Below are 9958 nucleotides of genomic sequence, written 5' to 3' on the forward strand. Positions count from 1 at the left end.
CTATACCTGCTTGACAGATGAGAAACAGAGGGTCAAAGAGACAGAGCAACTGAGGACTTGCACCCAAGTGATCTGACTCCAGAACTCTTAAGCACTGTGCTGTATTATTATTATTGTTAGCCTGCTCACTAAACCCAGGAGAGCAAAGAAAGGAGAGTTTTACCCAGGCTTGAGTGGGTGAGAAACATGAGACACAATATCCGCTGTGCCTGGTGTGGAGGGAGCAGAGGGTGGAGTAAGAGGCCCTTGGGGAAGATGGTCTTTGAGAGGCGATGCCTCTACCCCAGTGGACACGGCCCATTCACGGGGGTTCATGGACGCCTCTTCTGCGCCAAGTCCTATGGCTGCTGGGACTACAGAGTCAGATCTGCCTGTTCCCGGGTCTCAAGGAAGACCTAGTCTTGTCGGGGACACAGAGGATAAGCAGACCTACCAGTAAATGTGATGACTTTAGAAATTGGGCTATGTGGTATCAAGGGGGAAGAGATAACATTTATAGAAGGGATCTAATTTAGCTATTCAAGGGAAACCTTTTTGAGGAGGTGACATTCGGCTGAGACCTGAAGGACAAAAAGGAGGCAGCCATGCACTAGATTGGGAAGGAGTATTCCGGGTAGAGGAAATAGCAGAGGCAAAGTCCCTGAGGTGGAAAAGAGCTTGCTGTAGTACATTCTCAGAAGGCTGCTGTATCTGGAGTGGAGCGTGTGAGAGGGTGGAGCTGCCGGCGATGAAGCTTGGGGGCTGGCAGTGCCTCTAGGCCAAGGTCAACCAACGGCTGCAGGGTTACCAGTTCAAGCTGGTGAGGCCCATGTACTCCACAAAGAATCTCTTCTTGCTTTTCCCTGAGGTGTGGTGTGCTCAGGAGTGACTGAATCCTAATGGCTGGTCTGGGAAAGAGGGTGGAGTATATAGGGAGAGTTCTTGGCATCTGTCCCTAGACAGATGGAACAAGAATTTGGAGGGTGTGGGTGGCCTTAGCCTCCAAGAACACAGATGATAACATAGCACCTGAAACTGAAAGCTGTGCAAATAAATATTCTTCAGCAGGTGAAGGGTTAAACAGACTGCAGTACATCCATAATATGGAATACTACTGAGCAACAAAAAGGAACGAACTATTGACATAAAGCAACAACTTCGATTAATCTCCAGGGAATTGTGCTGAATGAAAAAAGCCAATCTCAAAAGATTACATACTATAGACTTTATATAACATTTTGAATCGACAATTTTAGAAAAGGAGGACAAATTGGAGGTTGCCAAAGGTTAAGGATGGGAGGGATGAGGGTATGGTTATAGGGCAACACTGTTTTGTTGTTGGAGCCTTTCAGTATCTTGATTGTGGTGGTGGATCCATGAATCTACACAAGTGATAAAATTGCAAAGAACTAAATACAAACATACAAGTATATGTAAAACTAGGAAAATCTGAATAAGCTCGGGGGGATTGTATCAATGTCAATACAGGGAATATTGCTGCATTATTTCTTATGACTGCTTGTGAGTATACATTTATCCAAAAAATGTCAATTAAAAAATGAATAGAGATACTCATAATAACACTTTCAACCCATAAAAAAAAATCCTGAGGGCTGTGCCTGAGGAGGCTTCTTACCCTTAAGTTAGCCACATCCACCTTCGCAGGGAGGTTGGTGGTATACCCTGAGATGTGGAAGAGCGCAGGGTCACCCTGGACACTTCAGGGTACTTGGGGGTAGACTCACTTGGTTGGTTTCTGAGCTTAACTCTGGGCCTCTCTTTGCCCTTCAGCTCCCGAGCTGACTGACCATGATCACAAGGGCAAGGGCAGAGCTACAACCCCCTGCCCTCCCACTCTACCTCTAATTGGTCTTTTGAGAAGGACAGGTATTCTTGGCTCATTCTCCTCTCTACCACATTGGGCTAAATGCCCCTCCCCTGGGATGCCCTGCGTCAGTTAGTAACCGTCTGTGCCTGTCTCTTCCATCAAACAGACTCCTAGACCTGAGGAGTAAGCACAGAAGTGGTCCCAGTCTGGCAGGCATCAGAGAGTGTCTATTGAACTCAACTAAATGGGAAGCTGACCAAGCTGGGACAAGCCTGTGGCACAAGATTGTGGGGATGGGGGTAGCTGTGGTCTTACAAGGTACTGGGACTTTCTCCCATGTGGTAGGCCCACTAGGATGTTGTTTCCAGAACTTGGGCTGCCTTGGGCACTGCCTCAAATTCCATCCCCAGAATGGCCGACCCAAGGCTTCTCCACCATACTTCCCCCAACATACATATAGCCACAGGGTTCACATGTTCACATTGCTGACCTCTTACCACAGACTAAGCACTTTGGTTCATTTATTCCTCTCATCAACATTTTAAGGCCAGGTACTGTTTGTATATCCATTTTGCAGAGAGTGAATCCAAGGCTCAGAGAGGTTAAATAACTTGCTCAGGGCCACTCAGCTCATAAATGGCATGGCAAGGATTTGAAGAGGCAATCCTAACATGTGCCCAACCTAGGCCAACCTAGGGTGCAGAGCTGAAAAGGAAACATTGCCTGCTCATATGGAGCTAATGATAACATCACCAGACATTTACATAGTGCTTATATGTATCAGGCGTAGGCTAAGTTCTTTATATGCATTATTTCATTGGCTCTGCATAATAACCCAAAGGGAATAACGTTATATCCATTTTATGATGGAAGTTGAAGCTCCAAGAGGAAAAGAGACCTGCTCAAGGTCACGTAGCAAGTAAGGGACACAGCTAGACAGTCTGACTCTAAGGCCAGTGCTCTCAGACCCTCTTCTGTCATCTCTTCCCCAGACCTATTTTTGGCTTCCTCCCTCTTCCCATGCCAGGCCCCCTCCCTCCCATGCCAGGCCTCCCCTCACCCCAGTTCCCCTGGTTAGCCTTTGTCTGTAGCCCCCATCCCTTTTATTCATATTCTGAGCATAGTGTGGAGCCCGGGGTTGAGCCAGACTATCTGTATGGTGACCCCTAGGGGGATAGTCCTCATCCTAGGCTCTTCAGCCCTTCCTGTTCTACCCAGCTGCCTGGCAAGGGGTGTCTTAGAGGGCCCACCACCCAATCCCCTCACCTGCCTGTGGTGGGTAGATGTGTGTGACCCATGCAGTGCAGAGGACGGAACCAGCAGGATACCTACACCTGGCAGGGGGGCCAGCATGCCAGGGGGTGGGGGCAGTGCTGGGCCTCTCAGGGATCCGTGGTTCTGGAAGCTGATATGAGCAGCAGCAACTGCTAGCTTTATCTGGGCTCTAAGAATAGCTTGGGCTGAAGAGTTGGGGGGCCAGGGCCAGGGAAGAGGGCAGGAGCCTGTTTCCACTGCCCCCTCTACCTCTGCTGCTTGGCCTGGAAACTGGGAACCCTCCCTCCTGGCTTACCATTTGGTCTAGGATAGTTTCATATGGACACATCTTGTCCACTATTGGGCTGGAGGAAGGAGAGTGCCCTGGGGACTCAGACCCAGGGCTGAGAGCAGTGAGCCCACAGCCTGAGGACTGGCCTTCACCCAGGCCCTCCGCACTGCCACAGAATAGAGGCTTGCGTTTTCAAGGATCATGTTGGAAGCAACCCTTACTCACTTAGCAGATACTTAAGAAATAGGTAGTACATACACATGATTCAAAATTCAAAGGCTTAAAAAGGGTATACAAAGAAGAAAAATCAGTCTCCCTCCCTTCCCTAGCCCCCAGCCACCTCTTCCCCTCTGCGAAGCAACCACTCTTCCCAGCTTTTCGTTACACCTTCCACAGGTGGTCCCTCCACAGGGAACACACAGATACACAACTCTTCGCTCTCCCCATTTTTCATGGGTGATAGTGTATCCCATAAATTCTTCTGCTTCTCACTTTTGTCACTTAATGATTTATCTTGGAAGTAACAACAGTATTTTATTGAGTCACCACTCTGTGCCAAACAATACTCAAGCACGTCAGATGTTTTAACTTACACAGTGCTCACTGGACTCCTATGTGGTAGGTACTTGTTATGAATCTCCATTGTTAAGAAGTTACATAATTTTCCAAGATTTCATTGCTGGTAATTGGCAGAGCCAGGATTCAATACCAGGCAGTCTGACTTTAGGTAAGATGTTCGTCACTACTCCCTACTGCCACTCATGCTTGAGTTGTATTACTACACAGCACGTCCTCACTCTTCCTAAGGGCCAACGTAAAAAATGTATATTGAACACTGGCCATGGCCAGGCTCAGGCTGGGATACAGCAGAGAATAAGAAAACCTAGGTCTCTGCCCTCATAGAACTGGCATCCCAGTGCCCATGAGTGTCAACCAGAGCGGGAGAAGGGAAACCCATGTGTCACATAGACTCACATGCCCGTGTGCAGGTCTGCTGTTCACACACACCTGTGTCCTTAAGCATTGGTCCTACACAGTTCTGCGCTGGAGGGCCTCAGAGCTCAGAGCTATGGTGGGAACATGGAGGTCCAGACAGAGGTAGACACTTAATGAGAGATCATGATGTGGCCCTAGGGAACCTTATCCCCTGCCCCTTAGGACCCATTTCAGAGGGACTGGTGGGGGTGTCTCTAATCCAGGGCCCAACCATTGTTTGAAGTTGGGAACAATTGAAGGGCAAGGGAACTATAGATAGATCCACAGCTGCTGTCACCTGTTCCCGCCTGGGCACAGGCCCAAGCATTGTCTACTTGGGGGCACTCTACCAGTGAGGGCCCACTGTGGGTGGAGTTTTGTCCAGTCCAGATCAGCTCTAGAGAGACTGAGTCAGAGGCCAAGACAGAAAAATACAGACTCTTGGAGGGCAGAGGGAGACAGGTTGATACAGAAAGACCAAGACCCTTGAGAGATACAGAGCCAAAACACTGAGCCTGGTTGGTGTTGGGAGCAGAGATGGAGAGCTATGGAGACAGTGTGGGCCTAAGACAAAGGCTGAACTTAAGGATGCAGCAAATCAGAGATGTAGACCAGAGCCTGTGTTGGGGTTCAGACCACTTCAGACCAGCACAGGTCTTGCCATCCATCACTTGATCCCCAGGAGAGCTACACATGCGCATTTTTCTGTGGCACATCCCAGATTCTTCTGGGGCAGCCTGAGGTACCCTTGGGAGTGATATGCAAGGCCCCCGGGGTCTTTGAAAGGGAGAGGTTGTGCTGCTGGGTCTAGTTGTAGCTTTAATTCACTGTGCGAACTTAGGCAAGGACCTGCCTCTTCCTCTGTGCCTCAATATCCCCAGCTGTTCAATAAGAGAGTTGGTTTGCTTGATTACTAAAGGCTCCTTTCATCCTCTGATGCCTGTTCAGACATTTCTCCTCATATATCTAACCTCCCTCCCTCTTGCTGTAGCTGAGGCCACATTTCCCTCCTTTGTCTGCACTTTATGAGGATGGGGGACAGCTGGTCTTTCCCCGCCCCTCCCCTCCTCCCCCCCAGTAATCTTTCAGCCATAAATCCATGCTGAGCCTTCTGTCCTCCAGATAAACAGCCCTGATGCCTTTTGGCAGTCCTCATCCTATTTTCTGCTTGAAGCATCAGAGCTGAGGCCCACTCGGGCCCTCTGCACCTGCCCTGAGCCCCAGGAGGGAGACAAGCCTTGGACGAGCAGGGGCTGCACAAGCCCCAGGGTGCCAGGGTGGAGGGCCCCTCTTTGGGCCTCACCACCTCGCATTTGGACCATTATGGCAGCCACCTCCTAAGTCTTCCTGCCACCGGTCTCGCCCCTGCAGTCCGTCCTCCACACCAGCTGCCACAGGGATCTTGTGAACACATAAATCTGACCACACTGTCAAATGCCCTTGCTCAGAGCTCTTTGATGAGAAAAATAAAATAAAAATGCCTTTGATAACTCCCCAACTCCTGCAGGATAAAACGTGAACTCCTCATCTGGCTTTTGAAGCCCTTCACAGCCCTTTCTCCACTGTTCCATCCAGCCTCTCCGCCCTTCATGCTCTCTGTGGCCTAGCCTCAGCCTGTGTGGCTGCCACCCTTGGCTTTGGGCCTCGTGCTCTCTGTCCCCTCTCCTCTGCCTTCACTGTCCCCCTCCTCTCTCCTGGCGACCACAGGCTCCCCACTGCTCTGCCTGTGGTCCCTCTCCCCCTCCAACCCATTCTCCATAGAGCAGCCAGAGCGATCATCATTCAGCTTCGGCCCCCTTGCTGTCCTGCCTTGAAGGCTTCCTGTCACACTCGCAGTAAAGTCCTGAGTCCCTTCCAAGTCCTGTAAGACCTGCCTACCTACCTAACTTCCCCGTAAACCTCTCCCCTTGTTCCCACTGTGGCAGCCCTAGCATTGTGACGGGACCTCAAACACACCAAGCTATTTTCTGCCACACTGCTTTTGTATTTACTGTTCCTTCTGCTCGGAATATTCTTCCCCTAGCTCTTCGCCTGGCCAGCTCCTGCTCATTCTTCAGGTTTCACCTTGAATGTCGCCTCTTCCTGACCAACCTGTATAAAGGGTAATACGCTCCCCAGCATTACTCTGTTTAGTGCTTTCAAGCATGTGCCACAATCCTTACTCATCTTTTTTTTTTTTTTTTTTTTTTTTAGATAATTATTTTTTATTGAAGGGTAGTTGACACACAGTATTACATTACATTAGTTTCAGGTGTACAACACAGTGATTCAACATTTATATACATGATAATTCTAAGTACCAGCTATCACCATACCAAGTTGTTACAATATTTTGACTATATTCCTTATGCTATACATTACATCCCGGTTGCTTATTTATTTTACAATTGGAAGTGTGTACTTTTTCTTGGTTGTTGTTGTTAGGGCATCTCTCATTTTTATTGATCAAATGGTTGTTAACAACAATAAAATTCTGTATAGGGGAGTCAATGCTCAATGCACAATCATTAATCCACCCCAAGCCTAATTTTCGTCAGTCTCCAATCTTCTGAAGCATAACGAACAAGTTCTTACATGGAGAACAAATTCTTACATAGTGAATAAGTTACATGGTGAACAGTACAAGGGCAGTCATCACAGAAACTTTTGGTTTTGCTCATGCATTATGAACTATAAACAGTCAGTTCAAATATGAATACACATTTGATTTTTATACTTGATTTATATGTGGATACCACATTTCTCTCTTTATTATTTTTAATAAGATGCTGAGGTGGTAGGTAGATACAACATAAAGGTAGAAAACATAGTTTAGTGTTGTAAGAGAGCAAATGTAGATGATCAGGTGTGTGCCTGTAGACTATGTGTTAATCCAAGCTAGACAAGGGCAATAAAACATCCACATATGCAGAAGATTTCTCTCAGAACAGGGGGGGTGAGGTTCTAAGCCTCACCTCTGTTGATCCCCAATTTCTCACCTGATGACCCCCAATCCTTACTCATCTTAGAAAACATATTTGCTTGTTTATTTACTTCTGCTCTGTGAGGGACCTCGGTGTCCTGTGCCTCTCCCTGCCGGCCTGAGTGTCAGACTGGCTTCAGGCCTTCCAACTCCTTCGTCCTGGCATCTTCTTTGCCATGTTCTCACCCCAGGTGTAGAAGCTGTCTGATGCCTGTGGAATTGGATCCATGTGTCCCTCCTGGCTGCAGTAGCATTTTACAGAGCCCCTTGATGTCTGTGCCTAAAGAAGGACTTTCAGGAACTGGAGGGCATTGGTGGCAGATGTGTTTTGGGCTGGGGATGGTTCCCAAGGCACATCTTTGTCTCCCTGCTGGCCCTTTGCTCTTTCCAATACTCAGCTACCCCCCTAACATTTTGGACTGGAAGATGAGAGACCAGAGGTCCTGTGTCCCTTTTGGGTTTTGCCCCATCAGCTCATTGCTCATGGAAGTCTCCCCAGAATAGACCCAGCTCAGCAGCTACCTACAGGCCTGGCTGCTACTAAGCCATGGACTCCAGGGCTCTTGGCCATTACTGCTCTGAGGCCTTTGGTGGAGAAGTCTTGGGGACACCTAGACCTTGGTTTCCCATTCAGCTCCAGCCCCCCTACATCCTCAGACTTCTAATCTCTATCTTTGACCACTTTACCCTCTATTGGATCCTGATCCTCCCTTCCAACTCCCTTCCTAGCCAGGCCCAGGGTTTCTGGCTGTGCTGTGGGGAGTGTAAGTGGGGTGGACAGACAGCATTTCAGTCTTTAAGGGAATCAGTAGGCCTGTCTGGGGCCACCTGGGTCTGGGGCCCAGGAGCCTTGAGGCCCCAACAGCCCTGCCCAGCACTGTCAGTACCTTAAGGCCCTTAAAGACTGTGGTTCTTCGAGTGATTTCTGGAGAGAGTCCCTCCAGCCCAGGAGGGTGCTCATATTGCCGGCCAGGCTGCAGGTGACCCAGCTGCCCTCATGCTGGTCCTGACCAAAGTTACTTTCTCCTTTCCTTGTTTTCACGTTCTAGGGTAACACTGGGAGTGGGATCCTGGAGTGTGGCCTGGGCTTCCCTCTATTCTTATCAGGGCCTCAGTGTCTTCAGTCAAACTAAAGACCTAGACAAGATGATTTCCCTTCCAGCCCTGATGCTTCTGATTCCTAATGCTCTGGGAGTCTTTAATTTAGAAAAAAAAAAAAAAGAGAGAGAGAGAGAGGGTGAAATATAAGATACAGGAAAGTTCAGAGAACAATTAGCAAACCACTGTATACATGTTATCCTATTTGCTTTTGATCCAGTTTCTAGCACTTCAGGGTTCTAATGACCTCAGATTCCAGCACCCCAGGACTCTAAACCAAAGTGAACATATATAACTTAGCTTGGTACATACCTGTAACATTAGGAAGAGAAGGGAGGAACAAGGACTTTGGGCTGTCTACACTGGTTACTCAGTGGATGAGTTAGTTGGGATGAGAGGGTGGTTATCAAGAAATAAAGTTTCTAGAGATTCTAAAATCCTGGGATCCTAGAGTTCTAAAATGGGAGCAGATCTCAGAGGTCATCCAGTCCAAAGCCTCAAGCCTGTGCAGCCTCTGTTTGACTTCCTTGCTGTTGGCAGGCTCCCGTTCTTCCAAGGCAGCCTCTTCCATTGCTGACTGGTGCAAATGGGAAAGGCTCTTGTATGTGTGTGTATCCAGACTCTGCGTCCTTACAGCTGCCCATGGGCTTGCCCTTGAGGCCACACGAGCCACATGGGCTCCCTCTGCTCCAGGACAGCTCTTCAGGTGTTGAAGTTGGTGCTCTTAACTCCTCGCGGGTTGTGGCAGTTGTTATGGCGTCTGTGCGCTCATCTCAGCAGGAAGGTGTGCCCTGGATAGTGGAATCACACCGGGTAGTGGAAGTGTGCTCACAGGGCACTTCTGACCTATTTCTTTTGGTTTGTTCTCAGCCCCAGGTTTACACTCTGAGCAGGTAAATCTAGAATCCATGTCCACATTATATTTGGTATAGGCTAGGCTTGTTAGAGGTTCTGATTCTCCAGCTAATTTTACTGCTTGGGCCCTAGGCAAGAAGCCCTGCTTCTTGAGCATCTTTGAACAGTCAGCAGAGTTCCCCATCCTCTGGGTTTTCCATAAATCACTCAAGCCCAGTTTCTTAGCCTCTGACCCCATAAGGAGATTAAAACTCCATGATCTAAACTATCTTTCAAGTTTGGTCCATTCTCTTACTCAACAGATACTCACTGTCTCTCTGCTCTGTGCAGGCCCTCTGTAAGGTGCAGGGGGATGACCAAGCTCTTGTCCTTTGGTGCAGGGCGGCAGGGGAGAGGCAGGTAAGAAACAACCTAAGTTCTATGGAGAGAATTAAACAGAATGATGTTCTCACAAGAATAATGTAGAGATAAAGAAGAAAGGAATACATAATGTAGGATTCTATTCACATAAATTTCAAAAACTAGTCTGTGACATTAGAAGTCAGGATAGTAGGAAAGGGAGCAGTGACTGAAAGACAGGGGAAGGGGAATACTGGTAATTTCTGTTTCTTGAATTTTGTGAAAAGTCATCAAACTGTATAAAAATATTCACTGTAGCTCTGATTTTAATGGCAAAACGACTGGGAACAATCTAAATGTCTACCCAGTGGAGACT

The 9958-nt window shown here is 48.2% G+C and overlaps 1 long non-coding RNA gene across 1 annotated transcript; it reads right to left on the reverse strand.

Annotated features, from left to right (window-relative positions):
- Positions 1-1189: 1189 nt before the first annotated feature.
- LOC118920306 (uncharacterized) lies at positions 1190-2497 on the reverse strand. Its single transcript, XR_005027861.2, has 2 exons — positions 2305-2497; positions 1190-1361 (listed from the first exon to the last, which is right to left on the reverse strand). It is a non-coding gene; the product is annotated as an uncharacterized LOC118920306 (long non-coding RNA).
- Between the last annotated feature and the right edge of the window lie 7461 nt (positions 2498-9958).

This window comes from Manis pentadactyla, chromosome 5, assembly GCF_030020395.1.
Source record: "Manis pentadactyla isolate mManPen7 chromosome 5, mManPen7.hap1, whole genome shotgun sequence".
NCBI classification, from domain to species: Eukaryota; Metazoa; Chordata; class Mammalia; order Pholidota; family Manidae; genus Manis; species Manis pentadactyla.